Below are 25255 nucleotides of genomic sequence, written 5' to 3' on the forward strand. Positions count from 1 at the left end.
TGGTTATGAATAGCAAGTAGTCTGCTGTGAGCTATTATTGTTCTTTCTGGTGAAATTTTCCAAATTATCAATAACGTCAAATAAGGCATTTAAATGGGTTATAGTTGATAGGAAACTCTTTGTACCAAGTTTGGTGTTTTCACTTTTACCAAATATGTACTCTGGGCAGTATTTATCACAACGAACCGCAAAAGTGTAGAAATATCTGTCGCTTCTGTTAGAACAAAACTAAAGGCACCATCTGACTTTATAATAAGCCAATTTTTGTGCAGTTTGATACCCTCTGAGAATTAAGAAAGGTATTCATATCCGCTGTTGAATTTTAGGCACAGTTATTTACATTACTTTAACCTGATCCAGCGGCCAACACTCATGTTTTACATTTCCATTAACAGAGAGGCCGTCATCGTATGATGATCAGCAATAATTTTAAATGTCAGCGCGGGTACTGTCTCAGCGTTAAGAGACTACACAGGAATTCGAAACATTTAAGTCTAGCTGTGCGGAAAGATAGTCGCAGACATCGACAGTAGGACTGCAGTTAGATGGAGGGGCAGAAGCCGATGGCGGTTTCCGTCCTGATCTTGCATGTTTATACAAATTTGACGCAGCAGACATACGGGGAGCGTGAGCGTCCGAAGTTCCGTTCCCAGTTGTTACAAGAATTTCACACAGAGCTGTTTTGGGGGCACTCTTTTGTGTTACGTGTCATCTTAGTTGCTGCGTTATCTCATCCTGACGAACTGAAAACTAGTGGGCTGGGTGGACATTTACTGACGATGACTTCAGACCTCTGGCAGGATACTCGGACAGTGGCGCCATGTGCAATCGATATTGGTTAGGGAACACTTGTGTGTCCTGTCATAGCACAATACTCTAGTGTGTGGGTCTCATACCAGATAGCACTGATAGCGACTACTGAACGTATACAGAGAAGGGCAGCACAAATTGTGACAGGTGTGGCTGACCCACGAGAGAGTGTCACGCAAGTGTTGAAACAACTCATTCGGCAGACGCTTTAAGAGATCCACGAGTTACCCCACCAGAGGCCACTTACGACATTTCGCAAGCGAGGAGTCCAGAGGCGCTCTCCAGCCACTACGCGTCGCTGCCGTAAGGAGGCTGAAGGCAGAGTCAGGCCGGCCACAGCACGGAGACGTCTCAGCACTCGCCCTTAACGCACTCCGTACGCGAAAGGAACGGGAAAAAGTATCGAAACTTGTTACCGTTCCAAGTACTCTCTGCAATGCACTTCAGAGTGGTTTGCAGTACAGTTCGGGGATGTAAATGTGACGGTCAACTTGGTGCTTGTAAATACGTCGCGTAAGTGGACGATTTAATGGCAAAATTGTGTACAATCGCGCGAGAAATGCAGCCATCAACGGAAATATACGGCACTTTTCAAAAGTACACTTTTACGTCTCCATATGCGTTTTAAAATCTGGTACGACGGTGATGTATTCTCGCCACCGTGAGTGATGTAATCGCTTGCCGATTCAAGGAGAAAATGTGAATATTAAGTAACTGAACATACAAATATTTTTTGCTGGGGTCCGCCTTTAACAAAACACTATTTTGTTTCACAACCCAAACATATTTCACTAAAGTTGCAGCAATATCAGTGGGCTTTTATTTTATGGCTGTTAAACATAAAGAATGTTCTTTGTTGTTTCTACATACGTAAATATTATTTTTTGAAATCGCAATTACATATTTTTGAAGGACATCTCTTATGTATTCATACCTTTTTACCACATGTTGTAGTTTTCCTGAGGTATTATGTCTTTATAGTACTTGTTTTCATTCACAGTTTGTCATCTGCAACCATATAGAACTTAATGTAGACAAGTTGTTTAGCAAAAAGTACGATTTGGAAACTGTTATTGTTATGCCTGAAATTAATTATTTCTATGTGTGTGTGTGTGTGTGTGTGTGTGTGAAGGGTAATGTGGGGGAGGGCTTTTATAGGTTGGAGTTACCTAATAATTCTTTGAGGGCGGAGAACAGAGTTCCATTGCAGAGAACTGTATATTCATTTATTACCTTTTTTTCTTCAACTATGGCTTTTTGTATTTGATACTTTTCTTCAATTATTACTTTATGTGGGGTGCTGTTGCCGCACTTGAGAATTTTCAAGGCAGTCTTGATATCTGTTGGGTTATTTATCTTGTAGATAATGTGTTCAGCAAATGTGGAATGACAGTAGTTATTTTTTAATGCTCTTCTGCGTTCTGTGTATCTAGTATTAAAGTTTCTGCTTCTCTGTCCTGTATAAACTGATTTGCTATCTTGACATGTTAGTTGGTAAATACCAGATCTGTTGTGTTAATCTGTCTTTTGCTGGATGTTCTTGGCTTTCTCTGTGATGAGTTGTCTGTCCTGTAGCCTTATTTTAACCATTGTTTTTTGAGTACGTTGGCTATTCTGTGGGCTACCTTGTTGTTGTAGGTGAAAGTGAACCAACTGTTTATTTTTGTGGGTGTTTCTTGTTCATCTGTGCTCATATGTGTGTTCTGTTTGTTTGTAAGTTGGTGAGAAGGCTTTTGTTTTTATGTGTTGGGTGTCCTTCTTGATTGTGTTTCAACTTTGTGATTCAATTGATCTATAGCATTTGTATCGTATCCATTCTGTACAGCTATTTGTCTGATCGTCGGTAATTCATTGTTGCAGTTGTTTTCAGTGAGTGGGGTTTTGTTCAGGCTGTGCAGCTTGTATTGGAAACTGGCTAGTTTGTGCGCAATGGGTTTATTAGAACGTTTGTGAATGGCTGTGCTGGTGTTCACATTCCTGAAAATGGAGAATTGGTGTTGGTTGTTGCGTCTATATATTGTGAAATCAAGGAAACTTAACATTTTGTCGTTTTCTGTTTCTGCGGTGAATGTCTCTAGTTTTATATCTTCGTGGTCTATTTGCGAGATATACGTAGCAGGTGTCAGTGTATTGATTGACTCTTCTAGCAATGTACGCTCTCGGAACATTAACAATTGACCGTGATGTGACGCAGAACGCCTCTCTTTCAGCATCTGCCACAGGAGTTGGGTGAGGATCTCCGAGATGCTTTCGCGCTCACTAAACGATCCTGTCGCGAAACGTGCTGCTCCTCTCTGGATAATCTGTTTCCTCTATCAGCCCTACGTGGTACGGATTCCATGTTGATCAGCAGTATTCAAGTATTGGTAGAACGATTGTGTTTTATGCTACTACCTTTTTGATGGATTATATTTCCTGTGGATTCTTCCAATGAATCTCAGTCTGGCATCTGCGTTTCCTCATTTCTACAAGCAGTTTATCTTTGCAGATCGCTGGAGCAACGAAGGGCATTTAGCGACAGGAGGAAAGCGCGGGGTCGTACGACAGATGCACATAATTACAGATTTTTATCGTTTACGTAAATCTGTTTAAAAATTATACGACATGTTCAGGGTGACATGTTCAGCGCGCACTATTTTGACGTTCTTGGGTAACGAAAATATCTTCTATAAAAACGCATGCGGATTCTGCAAACAAGGAGTTTGCGAAACTCAGCTCGCTCTGTTCCTCAACAAGGCATCGTTGCTCAGGTTCATGCCGTGTTTGTTGAGAGCAGGAAGGCATTTGACACCGCCCCACACTGCCGTTTCGTTAAGAAATGCGAGCATAGCAGGTATCGCAATAGATTTGCAACTGGCTACGAGACTTCCTTACGGACAGAACTCATCACGTCGCTCTTAACGGACCGAAATAGACAGATGTAACTGTTATTTCTGCAGTACCACAGGGATGTGTCATAGGGCTTTACCTTACACAGTATGTAAATGTTGTAGAACGATGCTTCGTGTGACGTTCATGTCACATCCCTGCCGGCGTTTATTACATTTTTGTTGCTATGTTTTAATGCACGATGTAGGGAGATTTTGCTCCAAGAAGCGAATTTTATCACCTATATTTACTGCTTAAATATTAATCCAGAGCTCTAGTGGTGCTGATGACGTTTCTTGCAGCTAGAACATGTTAATAACAACGTCTGACCATTTATAAGACGATTGTGCCTCTCTTTCTATGACAGCTGTACCACTCGCAATAAAAATTTATGAGACATGTCCGTCCATCGTTGATTCCCGGTCAGTATTATTTCTTATCGCCAGCAATCAGTTATTTATGAAACAATATACTTAGTAGTAGGGGATGTGTGATAAGTTCCCCCTGAGCACCAGGCTTATAAAGTATGTGTTTGTGCTCTGACATGTGCAAAGGAAATGACTGTGTCCAGTCGTAAGGAAGGTATGCATTTGACGTGGAATACTGTGACAGCAAAGCAAAGAGTATGTCACGTCATAATAATGGTACAGATATTTCAATTTCCAGAGCCACAGCCGTCAGCGGGGTGTATATCTTTGTCCATTGTCGAATGTTATCCAATTGAGGCCGCGATCCTAATGTTTGTTTGTAAGTACAGTGACGAAACATATATGTGTCCGATGTCGTAGGATGATTCTGTGTGTGTGTGCTCGGCGCGGCGGTGGCTGTGGCCTGCAGTGGGAATGACCCACGTCTGCCACTGACGGTAGGAGCCCTCCGAATGGAGAGGCCGTCCTCCAGGTTACGTTTTTTTTGTGGACTCAGTGTTTGTGCACTGCATTGTTTTTGGGTGTTTAGGAATTTTGAGGGTTTTTGGATAGCATTACACATGCATTATTTCGGTGATCTATGAGTAGTTCGGATGTATGTATGCTGTGTACTGGATTATTACGGTTGTTTACGAGTTTTGCGTCTCTGCAGATCAGAGTACAGCATTATTTACGAGTAGTTTCCTGGTCTGTAAATTGTATATTTTGACCCAAAGCATGTCAGGGTTACTGTTTTGTATCAATGTAATAAATAAACTACATGTAATCCGTCTCTAAATAAATTTTTCAAAAAATAATGTGCACTCCTTCCTCTCACCAGCAGACCGAAACAGGCTGATTCCTTATCCCGCAATTTTCCGCTCCAGACCGCTGGGGCGGTGAGGAGGCTGGGGCACAAGTGCAGCCAAGAAAAACACGTTACGTCATCATAATACTGTGCTCCTATGGACTGAACTGCATGATCATGTGAGCTATAGCGGTGCCCTCTAGCAGTGAACTCGCCAACTAGCTCAGTTCTCTGGTCTGGGGGATTGGAGGGAGTTGTCTCTTGTGTAGTGGGGGCTTATTCATAGGTTTTAGAAATGACAGACAATTCCAGCAGACAGATGTTTCCATGCATTGTGTTATGCAAAGCATTTATTTGCAGGACCTTATTCTTCTTCCTCTTCATATTTTCATGCATTAATGCCCGCTTCCATTCTTCATGCATTGAGCTGTGGATGCAGTCCTTGGCTGGATCAGTGCATGTAACACAGCTATTACAACTCCCCCTGCCTGGCATCAAAATCTCGCTAGTTGAACACATGCTAATTCCACACCTATAGCTCGACAAGCACTGATATCTCAGCCTCTTGTGGTCATAGCACTACACTAAGCCACTAATGCTGGAGGTGAATAACAAATTTTAACAAATTTCGACAGATTTATACAAATTCGAACAAATTTAACCAAGAATGAGCGTGTGCACTGATATGAAACATTCTGGCAGATTAAAACCGTGTGCCAGACTGAGTTCCTCATTTAGAGTCTTGGTCTGGCACACAGTTTTAATCTGTCAGGACATTTCAAACTTATACAAATTTATACAAATTGAACGACATGAGCAGACTCTAGTGGGGGCAACACCATCTTATCCCCCCCTCAGGCGCATGAGTAAGTTCTTGGAGCAAAATTCCCTCCAAAATTCGAAATCCCCACGCATTTTGCAAGAGGATGACACACCATTATGCAACAAAGTCGGAAAGGGGAGGGGTGGGGACCCATAGAAGCACATAATTCAATTACCTGAAAAAATCTAATCTTCCGAAGATGGTGGCATGGCAGGGGGGCTGCCGTGGTACTTCCCTGCCAAAAGCTACCATCTATGAAATTGGTACTCATGTCATCAGATAACGTGACGGCCGCAATCTTGGATGATGTCATGCTCTGTTGCCAAGTCTACAGGCAGCCATCTTGGATGACGTTATCGCCGCCATCTTGAATACATTTGACAACAATGGAGAGTGGGGTGGTATGAATGTTATCCTTCTACACATGGATTCATGAGGTTGTTTCCATACCTGTACGTGTATGAGCAGAAGTGCAATGTGAAATGAGACTTGTCCGACCAAACAATGTGAATCCTGTCATCAAAAGTCCAATGTCTGTTCACGGGCATATGGCAATGTGTAAGACTCTTTGTTCTGTGGTCATCAAAGCTGCACGATTGGGCCATCAGCTCAGAAAAACAATATCGATGATGTTTGGTTGAGTGGTTCACATGCTGAAACTTGTTGGTGCCCCAGCATTGGAATCTGCAGCAATTTGCAAAGTTGCACTTCTGTCGGGTTGAACGATTCTCTTCACTCGTCGTTGGTCCCGTTCTTGTACAATTTTTTTTCCCGCCGCAGCGATGTCGGAGATTTGATTTTTCACCGGATTCCTGATAATCACGATACACTCGTAAAATGGTCGCTGGGCTAAATTCCCACTGCGTCGCTACCTCGGAGATGCTGCGTCCCATCACTCGTGCGCCGACTGTAACATCACAACAACGCGCCAGGCACTCGTCTTAAATTGGCGATGCCGACCGCAGCGCCGTATTCTGCCTGTTTAGGTATCTCTGTATTGGATACGCATGCCTATACCAGTTTCTTTGGAGCTCCAGTGTATTCGCAATACGCTACATCTGTTTGTGCTGAGGCTCCTTTGTTGCTTCCTGCGTCGACCCAATGCAGGTCTCGCTGCCTTTCGCTACAGTCCTCTACCGTCGCGACTTCTCTGTATACAACGGCATTACACGACTAAAGCCTCATGGAACGTCTGACGATATCTACTAGGTCCTTCATATATATTGTAATAAGTAACGCTGCTATGACACGCCCTTGTGACACGGCCGAAGTTATGTATGAGTGGAACGCTGGGTTCTGTTTGCTGAAAACTCTCCAATCCAGTCACACAGTTGGTCTCGTATTTTGTACTCTAGTATTTCGTTGATTATCCGGCCGTGGGGAACTGTGTCGAATGCCGTAGAGAAGTGAAGGAACGTGGCTGCCCCTACCTGGGCGTCCACGTCTGCTGCTCTCTGCGCCTCGTGGACGTACGGAGCGAGCTGGGCTCCACACGGCCGTCGTCTCCTGGGCCCACCTCGGTCGCTACACGGGAGACTTCCAGTCCCCAGAAACGTCACAGTCCGCGAACATGACGCGTGCTCCAAACTTCTACAAGAGACTCGCATCAGTGTTACGGGCCTATAGTTTTGTGCGTCTTTTCGTGGATTTTTGTTATCAGTAAGACACCAATAAGTACCACGTATAACACGAGAACATGAGACTATTATCATAGAAAAATATGTTTTTACTATTAGGTTTGCCAGGTCAGAAGAATGCTATGCAAGCATACAATATAACGTCACAGGCTCTTCCTACCCACGTAACTCCAAGAAGACGACAGAGAAATTAATATTCGGTCACTACTATTTAATATTTGTCACATATTCTCATCTTTGTTTGATATTTAATAAGTATCTTCTGTGGCGGTTTCAGTACTCGCTGACACAGATATTATCTTAAAAAAAATCAGTACATAATTCTATACAAGAACAAAACATGACACATAATGCTTTCTCTTTATTACATAAAGTTCACACAATCGTTGTCCACGCAATTACAATCATCCAGTTCAATTATTCTTTTCCCCCTTTTTTTACTACATATAATATGTGTTTTGCTAAGAGACGTTACAAAGTCGCTTAGATTGTGTTACAGTATGTGTGCTTTAATATAGAGAGGATGACCAGCTTGCTGTGTATTCGTGTTAGCATGATGTCCAGTTGTTAAGGAACAACATAATTTCAGTTGACATGATACCAATCTACGGCACAGAAAGTTCACTGTATACAGTAGTGAATCACTAACAGACTGTAATTTACTTATGCAGCTTTATAACTCAAAATACCGAGTCAGTATTGATTAATTTGTTCTAAAAGTAACTGACACTAATCGCATATGTCCGTTAGTATTAATGGGAACCTTGCCCTTGCACATTATCATATGCAGCTGATAAAAAAAGTTTTTGTCATTATTTCAAAGTCTGCGGACTCCATTTCACTGAGGACCTCATTCTGAGACTTGGTGAATATTTCGACAGATCCACAGTAAAGAAATGTTCTGTGCCTCTTCTGAAACCTCGTCTTAAACCAGTAACTGTACCATCGATTCTGTCTGTCTGAAGTACCTCTCGTCAGCTTCTTGTTCAATGGAAGCGATGGAAAACAGAAACTTAGAACTAGCTATTGCAGCCAATGTAGCAACTTGTGCCCAGTGTGGACAGGAAAGACGTTTCGTGGACTTAAATGGCTTTCTTTAGTCCTTAGGGCCGCTCAAGCTATCCAAAGATTGGCATGCTATAAAGTCATACAGTGTAATTAGTTTTGCTCTAATAGAAACGACAGATACTCTTACACTTTCATGTTCTGTTGAGGTGAATACTGGCCCGAGTATGCAGTTACATGTTGGTAAAATTGTAACCATAAAACTTGGTACAGGGAAGTTCCCATTAACTCTGAACCATTAGACCCTGGTACACATACTTTGGGTTCACCAGAACTGCAGACAGTTTTAACTTTTAATTACTATTTTAAAGATTTAAAATTGTGCCCCAGCTTATCAGGTATGCTCCCTAGCAGTTTTCAGTAACACAGTAAAGGTACCCTTAGAAATCAAGATTAGTTTTAAGTGGCACTTACATTTTCGTCTTTATACGCACACTTACATAATATGGTCCCGATGAAACCTATGGATCATGTTGTAGTGTTATCAAATTAGATTGGGATGTAATCGACTACATTTTGTCGGAATTCAGAGAATGCGCTATTGATACACCTAAACATTGTTATCATGGCACAAAATATAATTGTTACCACTCACAACAGATAGCATATTCCTGTGTTGTGTAACAGAGCGAAATATTGTAGGGGGTTATTAGGAGTATGTGAAGCAATACAGTAATGTCGTGGGAGTTTGCTGCTCAGCAGTGGTGTGTTTGATATTCGATACGAACGAGGAAGAAAGGTAAGTGTCACTTTTAACACTAAACAATAAAATGAACAACAGTTACAATCCTTCAGTTGACAGAAGAAGAGAGGTTACTTCTTCACATTATTTCTTCAGATATAATGTCAGAATCTACATCTATAAAAAGGAGCAGGGAAGGAAATAGCATACACTTATCAAGACCAAATTTTGAATCAGTTGTTACTCAATGGGGAGCTGATAATGATGATTTCCTTTTAGATAAAGTATAGCTTCAGATAAAAACCATGAAGTTGGTCCTCAGGCAGCGACATGCAGCTCTCTGAGTGGAGAACAGACTAGTAGTGATGATAGTGATAGTGATAGTGATGATGATGATGATGATGATGATGATGATTATGAGGATGATGTAGGTAATAATGCCTCTGGACAAATAAACATAAAAATGCTAACATATATATTGCTCCAAATGGTATGCAATGGAGTAAGTGCCCCTCAGTTCCGAATGAAATACCTGCTCACAATTTGGCCAAATTTAGTTAGTGTTACTGTTAGTGATGATGATGATGATGATAATGATGACAATGACATAGGTAATAATGCCTCGGGACAAATAAGCAGTGAAAATGCTACCATATATATTGCTCCAAATGGTAAGCAGTGGGGTTAGTGCCACCAGTGCCAAATAAAATGCCTGCACACAATTTGGTGAATAAATATTCCAGGGCCAGCTAGGGGCATAATGACTAACACCCCCAAAGATGCTTAGGATTTATTTATTCCTCTAGCCATTGTGGATGGAATTGTGATACACACAAACTTAGAAGCAAGAAGAGTTTTTGTACCAAGAAAAATAAACTGGAATGATGTAGCTAGAGACGAAATGTTCGCCTTCTGGGTGATTTTACTTCAAATTGGAGAGGATAAGGTTTGGGATGTTCCAATCAAGGAACTTTTTCAGGGAAGGTATTGCAATCCGTTGTGTAGAGCTACAATGTCAGTTAGTCGGTTTCAGGCAATAAGAAGATTCATTAGAATCGATGACAAAAGAACAAAGAGGCTAGGTTACAAACCGATAAGCTTGATCCTGTATCCTATGACAAACAGAAAATATTTACTGACAGTGCTAGAAAATAATGTTACCTAAAAGTAATGTAGCTGTGGATGAACAGCTAGTTCCATTTAGGGGCCTGTTATGGGTTTGCGCGATATATGCCAAACAGGCCTGGAAAGTATGAAATGAAAATATTCTGGATGTGCAAAGCTAAGCTGGTTATGTCACTGACAGGCCTGTGTACACGGGAAGAGGACCAGGTGAGCCATCCCAGAAAAATGTGGGCCTTACCACAGAGAACACACTTGCAGGCAATATATTCCTGGTGCAGCCAGAAATGTTACTGTAGATAATTATTTTACAAGTGTACCATTGGCAGAACATGTGTTGTGTACGAACCTAATTGTTGTGGGAACAACAATGATGAATCAAAGAGAAATTCCAAAAGAGATGATGCCAAATAGGAGCAGAGCGGTACATTCAAATGAAGATGGTTGGTTTTTCACCAAAGAAAAACAAGTGTGTAGTCCTCCTACACTCCATGCATCCTGATAAATCTGTAGATGAACAGTATCCAAATCTGAAGCCTGAGATTGTGAAATTTTTTAACCAAACGAAGGACGGTGCGGATGTTATGGATCAACTAGTGCCTGATTATACATGCAAAGGACAAACTAAACGCTTACCAGTGGCTCTCTGGTACACCATAAGGGATGTACGCACTCTAAATCGCGTTATTCTTTTCAAAACACAACATCCCATGGATCACAAAGGGATTTTGCACAAGAGGAGACTATTCATTAAGGATATTTCAGTTGAGATGATATAACCGTTTATGACCAGAAGATCGCCTAATCACTCTCTACAGAAATCCATCTACCTGTATAGGGAAAAGTTCATTACTATTCCTAAAACACAAAACAGCAGTAGTAACAACAGCACAGTGAGTCGTCAGAAGAGACGGTGTTCATTGTGCCCTGCTTCAAAGGACAGAAAAACCAAGACAGTGTTCTGTAAATGCACAAAACGTGTGCAATGACCATAGCAGTGTGGTGTATAACAATTGTAAAAATTAATGTCATCCTTGTATGCTTAGCGATTTGTTCTTTGTGAATACCATAACCGCCAGTGTGAGAACAGTTTTAGTAATGTAATTTATTTAATGAAAATTATTCAGGGTTAAAAATGTACTACTTTTGATTTAATAAAAGCGTTAAACATGATCACAGCTATCTTTTATTATACTGATAAACTTTAAAACAAAATTTTTCTTCATGTTCATATCCAGGAAATACTTTTTCCATTTTAATTCTCGAATTAGACACAACAGGTCCTTTGGACGCAGGGTATTTAAATGTGCATAAAATGTAGGTAATGCACAGAGGGATTAAATGACTTAATTGACACTATTGATAATTTGGAAAAATTCGTCAGAAAGAACAATGATACCTCAGTAATAAAGTACTTACTATTAATATCCAATTATTTAATAAATACGGTACATTTTTTTGAAGAGACTGAAAGCAACAACATTACTTTTTTATGTGATAAAGTGAGTTTAGTGGGTGTCCAAACGAAGGATTATAGATACTCGCCAGATTGTATTATGTTTTGTAGTATTTTATTTTCAAGATCACCACACACTTACAAGCTTATAAGGAGCACAAACTAACACACGGCATAAGATTTGTCTGCATTTCCAAAGACATCCAGCAGTTGAGCAGCTAGGTGGCAATTACCTGTTACATACAAATCAGAAGTTCCAATTTCTTTGTGAATCAGTTCATGTTGATTCACTAATTAGTCTGTGTTGCTAGTGACAAAATGTCAGTTAACAGACAGGCCACATCATTCTTTGCTTCCCCTTTCTCAGCTGACAGTTGTTTACAATCTCCCTTGTAATGACACAGAACCCCTTTTTATGTTTCACATTCCGTTCACATATTAAGATGTGTCACATACAATTGGATCAATAAAGAAGATCCAGATCAGACATTAGGTACCCACAGTATGAAATTGCTTCAGAAAGTACACAACCTATTATGGCGTAAATCTCTGCAGTTAAGAAGCTGCATGATGCGGAGTGTACACAGATCATAAATTATTGCTAAGAAACTTAAAGTCTCTTCATAAAATCAACCTAGAGTGACAAAATATCAAACTTGTGTTTAATATTTTCAATGGGAGGACTGTTTTTATCACGGCTGAATATATGGAAACATTGTCCTGATCACACATTTGGATTATCCAATGACACTCATTTGCACATGTTTCATACCCCTTAGGCTCTTCTAGAAATGTCCAAGTACTGCACTGAGGACTCGAGTTTTAAATATATTTTGCCAGGAACGGTTTAGACGGATGCTGCAGAAAAAAGATATGGAATATATCAAACAATGGCAGTATGACACTATTTGGTATCTCTGGGGCAGGTATTCGAAATTGATTCCGAGCTAAGAGTTCAGGCCTCACTGCCCTTGAAAATTCCAACATCTGTTCTTGGAGAAGTTGGAACAGATTTAGACTCTTGACAAGCTGAATGTGTAGATGATGTCAGCTTACAACCACAACAACCGAACTTTGACTGCACAACGGATTTCAGTATGTATCAAATTCAGTCTGGTGAGGAATACTTGCCTTTTTTTACACATACTTTTCAGGGTACTGTGCCAATGCTGTTCTTAAGAAGCTGAGATGCGAGACACGTAAAACATATCTAGAGTGAGGTAAAACACTATCAGCAATAGAAAACAGTGAAGGACAATGAGGTTATTAATGTTGTTATTTCTGCTTATTCGCTTGTTGAAATCATGGTCTCTGCGGAACATCAAACCGGCTTCATCAGATGCTCTTCCCAGAGAAGTTTACTTTTTAAGATTAGATGTTATTAAAAATAAAGACTTCTACCTAAGGGGGTCTTCTTTTACTTCAGGCAGATCACACAGGCGACAGAATTCTTCAGTGGGTAGTAAAAGTATCATGTAATATGTTTCTCAATAATTATGTTAAAAAATTAACGATAGCCATAACGGTAATAACAGCAAAAAGAGAAAACTGTCAACTGTAAAGTAGTTATTTTGTGACAGTTTAACAAACATTTGAATTGATAATTTTCCCAGCATTCCTAATTTTCTCTTCGCAATACGTGTAATTGCATTGTTAACACTGAAAGTGCATAATACTAAGCCTATATTTTACTGACAAAGATTTCGTTTCATTAACAGCGGTATTCTGGTACATATTTGACGCTTCTGATGGCACATACAGACGGAGGTGTCAGGTTTATGAAATCTCCCTTTGGTCTTTTCTTGTTAAAACTTGGTTACATGACAGTTTACAATTAAACTAACCCAGGCGACAATATAGATACGATCTTTGGTGAGTCATTTACGTCTCAGTGAATTACAGTTCTGACTAAGTAATTAAACTTACAATCACCAGAATAATTATTTCATCCTGTCTGCTAACTTTTACTAAAACTATCTCTATCACAGTAACTCTAATAGTGTAATTTACAGGCTGTGGTGTATGTCGGTTTCTCTCACAACGTTTTTCTTAACAAGCAGTAAGATTTTGCAAATGATAGCAAACACAATAGAAGAAAATCACAGAGCATTGTATCCAGCGTAACATGCATTTTGCACAACAGCATACAGGAACGGCTTAGTTTCTTTTTAAATGATAAAGGGCGGCACAATTTATTTTAAGTTGTGGCACACCGATTGATATTCGAGAACTAAGTCTGGTGATCTTGTTACGCTTTCACGAAAGAAGTGCAGGCTCTTGCGGTAATGTAGCGACGGCCTAGCAGCGATGACGTCACAGTTGGCCGTGAGGCCTGTGTATCAGAAGCTGTGGGCTCAACCCCCTGCAGTCTTCTGCACACCTGGCTGTCGAGGCGTTGGACTGCCTGGTTATGTCGTTCCAGCCTCGTCCTCAGCCGAACATTATTTTAATGGGCTGAGGTTCTCTATTCATTGAATTATTTTCCAATATCGAACATGCTCTGCTCCAACAGATAGAAGTTGAAGCACGTTTTATTACGTTACGCGTTACAAAGGTAGTGATCATCAATGTTGAATATTATTATTTTGTAGCGACTTTATTTTCTTGCAGAGTAATTCTGTCTTGCTCGTTCGAAACGCATCAGTAACAGTGCTTCTGGATTGTGAAATGAATGACGTATGAACGTTATTACGCATCGTAGTTACTACTTAACCTCTTCACGTTCGGCATACAGGCGCCAGCGCGCATACACTGCGATGCTCCAACACTGATTAAGAGGCGCAAAACGTAATTTTTTTTTTTTTTTTTTTTTTTTTTTTTTTTTTTTTTTTTTTTTTTTTTTAATGGGCCTCCTTCCTCCCCTATAGCCCTTCCTTTTCCTCTCCAAGAATGCCGCCATCCGCTAGTGTCGACGCAGCACGTAAAGCAGGGTGCTATTTGTAGCAAGATTTATTGCCATAAACCGAAAATAAAAAACCGAGGCACACTCTGCTATGCCTCGGGGGCGACGACACACTACTCAGTAATACACCTCTCTCTGCAGGTGTGAAGCAAGTGATGGTTTAGAAACTAAAAAGAAAGAAAGAAATAAAGACAGAAATGAAGGCAAATGAAAAGCATGGACGGCAGCACACATAAATGAAAACTAAACTGGCGAGATAATCTCATCGCCCATAGAATTAACTAAGTAATAATCCTCTAAGATTATTTACGTGGTTTCTGATTTCCCAATCTTTAGAACTAACCAAAGCGTAAAAAAGACTGAAAATGAATTTAAAAAAATAAACAGATAATGAAGGCAAATGAAAAGCAGGGACGGCAGCACACACAAAAGAAAACTAAACTGGCGAGATAATCTCATCGCCCATATTGGTTCAGCCTCTGCCAAAAATTGCCATTCACATAATTCCACTCATTTACGAGAACTCATTGGTTGAGCCTCTGCCAAAAATTGCCATTCACATAATTCCACTCGATTACGAGAATTCATAGTTAAGTATAAGTAGAGTTGTAAACTACATGCATTTGTCACGAACCATGGGAACGAGTATTAAATATTCTTGGCATAAGTAGTGTCAACCATTGTTCGCTTATATAAAGGTCTTTAAAGAACAAGAGATATACAGTTGTTAATTTGAGCTCTACTTCAAATACTTCCCAACTTGACGTCAAAATGCGAAATAAACGTGACTGCCAGCTGTCGGTTGCTACTGGATGGCGAACGGCGGCCACACAGCTGTTGCCTGTCGTCGCCAACAGATGGCAGCGCGGTAGGCAATGTTTTGCTCATAGCAGTACGTGTTTGTTAACTCTGTAGTATTAACACATGATTAACACCTGTATTCAAGACGTCGACCTCTTTACAGTTTCATTGTAAGTAGAATATAGACTTAGTATTATACACACTCAGTGTTAAAACTGCAATTACGCATATCGAGAAGAGAAAATTAGGACTGAGGGGAAAATGACAAATGTAAATGTTCGTTATCCTGTCACAAAATTTATTCCAAACTACTTTACAGTTGAAAACTTTCTCTTTTTACTGTTAGTACCGTTATGGAGAAACATAACACCCTACTTTTACTACCGGTACACACTAACTAATTCTGTAGTCTGTGTGATCTACCTTACTACAAGACAACTCCCTTAGGTAGCAGTCTCTTTAAATTGCATCACCAGGAAATTTCTCTGGGAAGAGCATCTCATGAAGCTGTGTTCATGTTCTTTAGACATCAAGTTTTTAGCTGCCAAATAAGTAAAAATAACAGCATTAATAACCTCATTATTATGACAATACGACCTATTTCTGTTCGTGTTTCTTATATGTCCATCATTTTCTATTACTAAAAGACTTTTATCTATCTCTAAATATGTTTTAGATGTCTCACATCTCAGCTTCTTAAGAACAGATCTGGCATAATACCCTCATGAGTATGTGAAAACAGGCAAGTATTCCTGAACAGACTGAATTTGTTCCTCACTGAAATAGATTATACCATAAATGTTTGTTGGAGGTAAAGTCACATCATCTTCACAGTCAGTTATAAAAGAATCTGAATCTATTCCAACTTCTCCAAGAGCAGATGATGGAATTTTCAGGGACAGCAGCGTCTGAATCCTAACCTTGAATTGAATGTCAAAATCTGTCACAAGATACCAATCATTGAGATCCTTCCACTGTTCGCTATTTCCCAAATCTCGCTTCTACAGCATCTGTCTGAACATTTCATGGCAAAACATATTTAAAATTCGTGTCCTCGCTGCAGTACTTGGTCATCTCTAGACTGCAAATTAGAGGTGGCAAAAAATAACGTAACTGATAGAAATAACCGGTTACTGAGAAGTAACGGTTACTGCGATAACCGTTCCTCTGATTCTGGCAGTTATTTCAATAACTGTTTAGTGTCAACAGTGCCTCGTGCCATCTGTTGACCGAAGATCGTACTGCGCATTTGGAAGGCGTTCTATAGACCATGGGAATAGCTGTGAGACTGCGCGCCATCTGTTGATAAGAACTGTGTACTATTTCGTGGGCCTTCGTTACTTTTAGCATAAACAATTAAATAAAGTTAATATCCGAGCCGTGGCTGATAGGAGCTGCAGTACAGGCATTAACAAGTACAGTCGATCCCTTGAGCCACTGCCTTACGTGTTAATTTAGCTTGGACGCGTAGTACAAGGAAAGTTACTAAGGAATTCGAGCGACTATGGAAATAACTGTCAGAGACCGGTATTCTCCTCTGGCAGTTATCGTTATTGGCTCGTAGTTCTAGTTCTCTGGCAGTTATCAGGCTACCACCACAGGTAACGTGGAAGCTGGTAACGGAATAACTGTGTGTCTAGACGTTCCTGACTCGGTGACTCCAGTTAAAGGTCGTAGTTCCAGGTGATATTTCCAGAGAGGATAGTAACTGGAGCGAACAAATATTTTCGTACTGCTACGGAAATGACGGTGGGCCATTGGGGAGAGGGGATAGCAAATAACGCGAAGAGGTCGAGGACAAGCGAAATGTGGTCATATCACAGTCTAACATAACAGTCGCGACACTTCGCCTCGATTTTGTTGCCTTCAGCGCCAGAGCGCCCCAAGCGGCCGGTAGGTTGAACTATGAGTTCGGCGCGATCGTGAAAGCGAATAGTGATTGTTTATTTTGATTTATACAATGGTTTTTATCATCGGGAGCCTTTGTAGCGCAATAAATTGCAGCAGCAACAGGAAGAAGACACCACAGCTGTCTTTTTTAGGTTTCCTAAGGATCCTGAGAGGTAAATACCATCATTTTACTAAACTGTATCGTCAGGATTCACTTGCAAACTGTATGTGTATAAACGATGACTGTTTCGTTTTAGGAGCAGAAAATCGCTAGTTAATAGCAGACAAGAAGACCTTATGAAGAAAGAATCAGTTTACCTGTATAATAATATTAGGTTTTGTTCGCTACATTTCGAACAAAACCAGTTCATGTACGCAGACAATAACAAACTAGTGTGGAATGCAGTACCCACAGAGTCTGACATTCCAAATAAGCCACCTCAGCTGACGATGAAGAGGAAACTGCCACAAAGATTCTACAGTCAATCTAAAGCTGTAAAACTGTCGTATGACACAGAAGCATCCAGTTCAACTCTCCATGTATCAGTGCCAGATTCGTGTGAATCATCAACACAGACCTGCTTTGACGATGAAGTGGTCAGATTAAGTGTAGCTGTTCGTGTCTTACAAAAGCGTGTGAAGTATCACAATGTGCAGATCGCTAGACTTCGAGCGAAACTATTATGGGTCAATGAAAATGCCTACAGACAGATTGTTTGAAAATTATTCATTTGGTTTTTCGTGAAATGTAATGTAATCAGCTCATTATAATGTTTTCAGTATATTTCTCCCACTATTTGGCAGTTGCTTGTCCCACTTAGAATAATATAAAGATGAAGGTCGTAATTGTGGGGACTGGCGACAATGACAAACACAGTAGGCCTACAGAACGATAAACGAGCTGTCGATCGCTTTTGCATGTAGAGGTACATGTCTGTGCTTCTTACATGTGAATCTGTGTGTTTATATTCTTTTGATATCAACATGGTAAGTTGCAATTCTTTCGAATGTCACAAGTGTTTCTTCACGAATGTGTTGTAGCTTGCCACTCTATTCATGGTTTTTGTCCATACTTGCGCTTATTTTAGAATCATTTTTAGAAACATATATGCCTTCTGATACTACACAAACTCTTGGAGGCAAGAATAATTCGGAAATTACGTAGGAAATTGATGCAAACAACATTATGCTTACGACGCGTCTGACGTTCACCTTACCTGCCGCTTGGAGCGCTAGTGTCGCTCCATCTGTCAAACGGCAACAACTTTCACAGCAGTGAGTGTCGCGACTGTTATGTTAGACTGTGGTCATATTTCGAAACTCTTGATCGAGAGTCTGCGAAATGTACTTTGAATGAATGAATGAATGAAATTTTATTGTCGTTTAGCTATTACAGCAATTGACAAAGTCAAGTTACATATATACAAGTTATACAGCATATATACATGGGGAATTTAAAAAAACATCTTCAGAAATCACATTTAATTGTGAATTTCTCTTCACAAATACCTTCGGAGCTAGATTTGGGTGAGTAATGAAAAAAATATATTTATTGCAATTACGGTTATTTCAGTGCATGCATAATCATTTATTTTTTATTTTATTAATTTTTTTAAAAAATAAGAGCATGCTATACAGTGTGGTGTTTTGTGCATTTTTACACGCGAGTTTTCATTTGCCGTGACTACTTAAGCTGTCACCACCGCACCTGTTTGCCTTGACATTTTCAAACATTAAATTATGTTGCATATGGTGCCGGAATACTTAATCATTTAATTGGAAGTTATTGTTGGAGGTGTAATAACGATAGTGCTAATAAAATGCCACTGTGTGATATATGAACAGTCATCTCGCAATTATTAGTAACTAATCGGATAGCAGATTGTATCAGTGCTCATTCCTGTGTATCATTTGTTTTTAACCCTGACGATGCCGGGGGGGGGAGGGGGGAATTAGATACTGTTTCATATTTTAAAATTTTGAAAAGGAAAATTGTTTTTAATGGAGTCTTCAACTGAATTCCATAAATGTTTTAAATTTTGTGGTTAAACGTAACCCAAAAATTTGACACGTTAATAGTACATGTGACTTTCCACAGTGACAGTCATATTGAATATTTTGAAGTTCAGGGCCCTACTTATACATCAGTATTTGTTTAAAATATATGTCAACAACAATTAAGATTTTTTTTAGGGTGGAAATACAGTACCCTCCCTTCCCCCCCAATACACATTATTGAAAATGTGTTGGTGTTGCTAGGATTAAAGAAGAAACTTGAAGCTATAGTCATTACTAAAACTGAGTCAGTTGTCAACTTGTATGAAGTAAATATTCAAGCTGCAAATACCATGTAGAATACTGTACGCAAACATTGTAATATATATCACCAAAAATAATATGGCATCATTTCTATTGTGCTTATGCTGATATGAAACCTTTTTTTCTGTAGGTGAAACCCTTCCTGTGGAGAGGTGATCCTTGGCACCAGTAGTGTGGAAGAGGAGCGAGAGGCACACCAACACCAGCAGATGAGTCTCCGTTTAATACTTGGGATATTATAACAGTAAGGTAATTCTAGTTTGGGTACATTTTTGGCAGATTTGAACTCCCCCTTAAAATGGAGATATAACTGTAGGGCATAGCATATATTTGTTATGCTGCATTAAGAGTACTAGTGGTTTTTTGTTGAAGTGTTTAATGTATATTGTCGGTCAGTAAGTCAGAGCACTTTGTTCCAGTTATAGCTCCGATAGTCTTCCAGCAGCAGCAAATGTTACACAGTCCTATAGAGGCAAACTTGAAGTATAAGGTAATAGTGTTTTGCATACAATGGCAAACTTGACCTTTCGCTTAAAATGGAGGTACATTTGCACTGAGTTTAATGTTATGACACATGAATGGATTACCAGTGATGTATATGTAAAGACTGGAATTTGTAACTTAGAACTTAATTTCAGTATCGGCTTTGAAATTTGGTCACTGGATACAACTATATTATCTTTCATGTTGATAGCAGCAATCATCAGATTGCAATCCAGTTAAGTACCTGTGAGGCATGAGATGTCAAAAATACTTGTGGGTTATTGGTAGCCTGTGTCAAGGCATGTGGCACCTCAAAGTTTGTAAGTACAGTAGCATTTTGTTTTCTGCTTTACTTAAAAACTGGTAGCTGTAGCACCCATTCTGACATTCAATTATTTTGAATTTCAAGTTTCTTAAAATGATACTGACATCAGTTTAACACTAATCCGTATATTATTGTTAATATATGCAGCTATTTTCCTCAGATGTTAACTGAAATTGTTTTATTGTTATGATAACAACATTTCAGCCTTTGCAAACTTGCAGTATAGGTTACCTACTGCGAAATATTTACTGGAAGAAATGGTTTCTTGAATAGGACCGAAAGGAAAACCATTGAAAATGCCAAACGTGAATTGGTGAAACATCTTGTGCTCAATACTAAATTTCATTTGCAAAACACGGAAGTATTCTAGAAAGGGTGCCAGAAATGGAAGAGTATAATTTTTATTAAATCGGGCATTAAATGTAAGTAGGTTGGAGTACAGAAAGGGTGCAACTGGCCTTCCCCACTGTAGCCTGATGTGCTCCAACATGCATTTGTACTGATGTGCAGGTGGTTATAACACTAGTATCAAACTGCATGGTACCCGCTTACTAATGTGACCTACCCTTGCATGATCTTCTGCAGACAGCAAGAAATCCGCTACTGCTCTTACTACCTGTCCAACAGTTGTGGAGGATTTTTTCCCCTTGGTGCTTGACATGACATGTTTTGCCCTCTGCCCTTAAAATCTCAATTCTTGTTACATTTTTCATCCATTTTCTATCTCCTGATGGACCTGTATTGATTAAAAAACTAATCACTGCAGAGGTGATTGTAGAACTTTTGCTAGTGGCAGTGTGGAGGGGCTCCACTCTTTAAAAAATAAAATTACATTGTGGGACATGGAATTATTATTAGATGCTTTCATGGACATTTTGTTTACTGAAAAAGTCAGTCATTATCTGAGGTATTTAAATGTTAACTTCAAATCTAAAACTGCATCAAAAGATAAATTTCAGTAAGTCTTTAACAAGTTTCAGTATGTTGCTTCACATGCTGGACCCTCCAACTATAAAAAACAGTGTTTTGCAGAGAACAGCTATTCAGATGTTAACATCCCAGAATTTGTGTAGAAGATATCCCTTACATTGTTAGTTTCATTGTGGTCACACTCTACAGTGTAGTGTTATCAGCATACATATAGAAGTTTGAAGAACATATTAAACTAATTGCTAGACATGCCTTACGTGAATATGTTTACTACTAATATGAGTCAGCTAAGTAGTTGCTGCAAGTTTTTATGTTGTTTCTAAAGTGTCTTTAGACAAGGATATTTCTGCTGTTTCCTGTTCTTCTGTTTCAGATAACTACTCATATATGCAGCAACTGCTGAAGCAGCCTCTGGCAGTTTATTGAAGTTCCGTGAACAAAGTGTTGTGTGGTCTGTTTGTGTAAAGTGATAAAGAAAAATGTTAAAGTGTAATTGCATATGTAATTGTGTATATATTTAATCATTATTTTTGTTAGTTGTAAGATCTATTTTCATGTAAATCAGAACATTGTATAATAGGTAACAACTGAATGAGGCAGTGTAGCTATTAACAGCACTGACCTCATATTCGGGAGGATGGGGTTCGCTCTGTCTGGCCATCCTGGATCGCTAAGGCAAATGCCGGGATGGTTCCTTCATCAAGGCCACGGCTGACCACCTGTCCCGCCCTTAAAGAGATCCTTTAAACATTGTGTGTATACCCATATTTTGAATTATTGATGTTTGTTGTATTATGTTGAGATATTCTTGGATGAAATAAAAAAAGTTTATACATTTGTATTTGTGGTCGCATGTTAAATTGCTGAGAAAATTGCAGTGATTATGGCACCGAATTTCCATTCAGGTGCATTGGGATCCTTCACCTGTTTGAACATCCTGATTTACATTTTATTTGGGTTCCCTAAATTCCTTTAGGCAAATACTTTTGTTGGTTCCACTGAATAGGCCATGGCAGATTACCTGCCATGTCCAATCTGAGTTTCTGCTCAGTCTCTTGACATGTTAACTATTTATTCATTCTCTTTATAATGCTGCAATGTTTTAAGTGTTCCATATCATTGTGAAAAAGTCAGAATAAAATTGATCATTTCACATGTACATACATTTGTGTTGGTTACCATTTTTTATTTTAACTTATCTTCCTTTTGTTCCCTGTACTCTTAAGTAATTTGTTAAAAACCCATGAGGTCAAAGACGAGCACTTACTACCATTTTAGGATATATTTTATGTACAAATAAGGTAATCTGTCATGTGGCCTGGTAATGTCTTTGTTGAGGTGATATTACTGTCTCATGAACATAGGTGTCTTACATAGAACATACAGAAATTAAATAGCTGTGCAGTAATCTTGTACGAATATATTTTAATTTTGGGGCAGGATAGGAAACTCATCTCAAGTGATACATGTATCATCTACCTTCTCAAGAAATGTCAAAATTTGTGGCACTACTGTGAGCACAAACACTTGCTGTCTCATACATAGTATGGAAAGCTATGAAGTGTAGTAGTGTGTATGCAACATGTTAATACTTTCTAGGGATTTTAAACTTACTGAAATGCCTTGAGTATCGGCAGTGATCTAAAAATGGAACATAGTTGAGTATCTTCTCCAAGTATACCTCATCACTAATGCTTGGTAGCATTATGATGAATAAGTGCCAGTGCTGTATCAGGTCAACTTGAATACAAAGAAACTTATGTAATTTGGTGAGACTTAGCTTTGTGGCATTAGCGAGAGAAAAATGAGTTTTCTTAATTTGTACACATCCACTGCAAATAGGCTTTTTCTCATTTAATTAGTTTTTGGCCACTGACTTTGAAACATTTTATACATAGTTTGGAGCATATCACTTTTATGTGGGAACAGTGTACACTTCAAACATAGGTATTGCAATTGAAGCATTTCACAGAGGTATATTTGGCATGAATACAATATGCTTACAACAATAATCACGTCAGATACATATTTACTTACATTTGGGCCTATTAGCACTTGTGCATACTACATGAACGTTTTTGAATAAAATATGCTTTTTTGTTTTCAAAGAGCTCAAGTCAGTTCATTTTCTATTATGTTAAGCAACACTGAAAAACTCTGTTAGGTGCACTCATTGCTACGTTGAGGTCGTTATATGCAAGACTTAGCCCTTCATTTTGAGTGCTCATCTTGTCTTGTTCATGAATTAGTCTTACCTATTCAGACAGTTAACTGTCATGATATTAAACTGCAAAAAGATCAAAGCAGGCAGCTGGCATTGACAGAAGAAGTGTTTCGAAAGGATTCGTGTTATTGCCTCGTGTGAGACGGAAAAAAAAAGCAAAACATGGAATCGACAGGTAAAGCATTCCCCAGGAAAGGAAATTTTGTATTTCCTATAGATGAATATCTTAACAGGGACTGGTAGAGTAACTTAAGTAAAAAGTATTATTTCAGTTTTGACAGCACTTTACTGCAACAGACAAGATCAGATTTCTGAAAACTTACTGCAAATTTGTATTACCTACACAATACCATTAATTCATACTCTCACAATCTGGATATACAAAGAAGAATTGTATAAAATGAGTGAAAAGGTATTGTAATGACATCTGAGACATTAAGCCTTATGAGTTGTTAATCAATCATTCAGCACTGGAATTCTGTATACAATAATGCCAAACATGACAGATACACAACAAACTGAAGGCTTGGGCATATGCATTAGTCATTCTCCCACCACAAAATCAAAACCCTCACTGTAGATTAGATTAACTTGTTTTTGTCCCAGAGACACAAAAATGAGATGATTCTCATGGATGTGCAACATGTCAAAGTATAACATAAAGCATTTGAATATAATACTTACCACCATCATCATCTGTCATGAGATTGTCAAAATATGTGAATATATTGCAGTAAACTGGAGCTGCTAATATGTACAGTATTAATATACTGCCAGAACAAAACATAGTTATGCACTTTTAATAAATTTATCACACACAGAATACCTGATCTTGACTGTTGTGACCAAGTGCTGTCAAAACTGAAATATGCTGGTAGCAGAATTTTTACTTAAGCTGGTCTAACAGTCCCTGTTAAGATATTCATATATAAAGTAGAAGTTGCCTATCAAAAAGTATTTCAAACTCTCAGTAAACCGTGATTTATTTGAAACAAAGTTTTTAATGGTTGCTGGCAGTTTATTGAAAATGTGTGTTCTTGAATGTTGAACCCCTTTCTGGTCCAAGGTAAGTGATTTTAGATCTTTATGCAGATAGCTGTTCTTATTCCTAGTATTGATACTATGTATTGTGCTATTGGTTGGAAATACTTGCAACAAATTTCATTAAAGAATAAATATACTATAAAGCAGTGGTTAGAATATGAAGTTCCTTGAACAGGTTTCTACATGGTGTTCTTGAATTTATACCACAAACGATTTTTATTAGGCCTACATGCTTTTACATGCTAAATACTTTTGCTCCGTTGATGAGTTACCTCAGAATATGATCCCTTATGACATAACAGAATAAAAGTATGTAAACTTTTTTACATTTGTGTCTCCTACATCTGACACCATTCTCACTGCAAATACAGATTTGTTTAGGAGCTTTAGCAATTCTGTGGTAAGCCCTCCAACTGAATTTATTATCGAGTTATAATCCCAGAAATTTAACACTGTCAATCTTTTCGATCTGCATGTCTTTATATGTTATGGGATTACAGAACCTTACGTCACGGGTCAAAGCAGACGGGTGGAATCAGACACTTCCATTCATCCTATGTTATACACATGCTGCAGATGGAGAAATCGAGCAGTTTTCCAACTAGCGTACTCACACATTCAACCATATGACTATCTTGTAGAGGAGTGAACGAATCTTT

General features: G+C 38.9%; 1 long non-coding RNA gene across 5 annotated transcripts in view; it reads left to right on the top strand.

Annotated features, from left to right (window-relative positions):
• The window catches only part of LOC126212901 (uncharacterized), a 302275-nt gene extending 280106 nt beyond the window's left edge, over positions 1-22169 (top strand). The window contains exons 1-5 of one of the 5 annotated variants that reach the window (XR_007540986.1): positions 15470-15551; positions 19721-19839; positions 20010-20132; positions 20229-20393; positions 21702-22169. This is a non-coding gene — a long non-coding RNA (uncharacterized LOC126212901). Of the gene's footprint in view, positions 1-15469; positions 15552-18671; positions 18799-19720; positions 19840-20009; positions 20133-20215; positions 20593-21701 lie in introns of those variants that run through there. The other 4 variants (XR_007540987.1, XR_007540983.1, XR_007540985.1 and 1 more) reach the window with 4 other exon arrangements.
• The last annotated feature ends 3086 nt before the right edge of the window (positions 22170-25255 follow it).

The sequence above is a fragment of the Schistocerca nitens genome, chromosome 11 (genome assembly GCF_023898315.1).
Source record: "Schistocerca nitens isolate TAMUIC-IGC-003100 chromosome 11, iqSchNite1.1, whole genome shotgun sequence".
NCBI lineage: Eukaryota > Metazoa > Arthropoda > Insecta > Orthoptera > Acrididae > Schistocerca > Schistocerca nitens.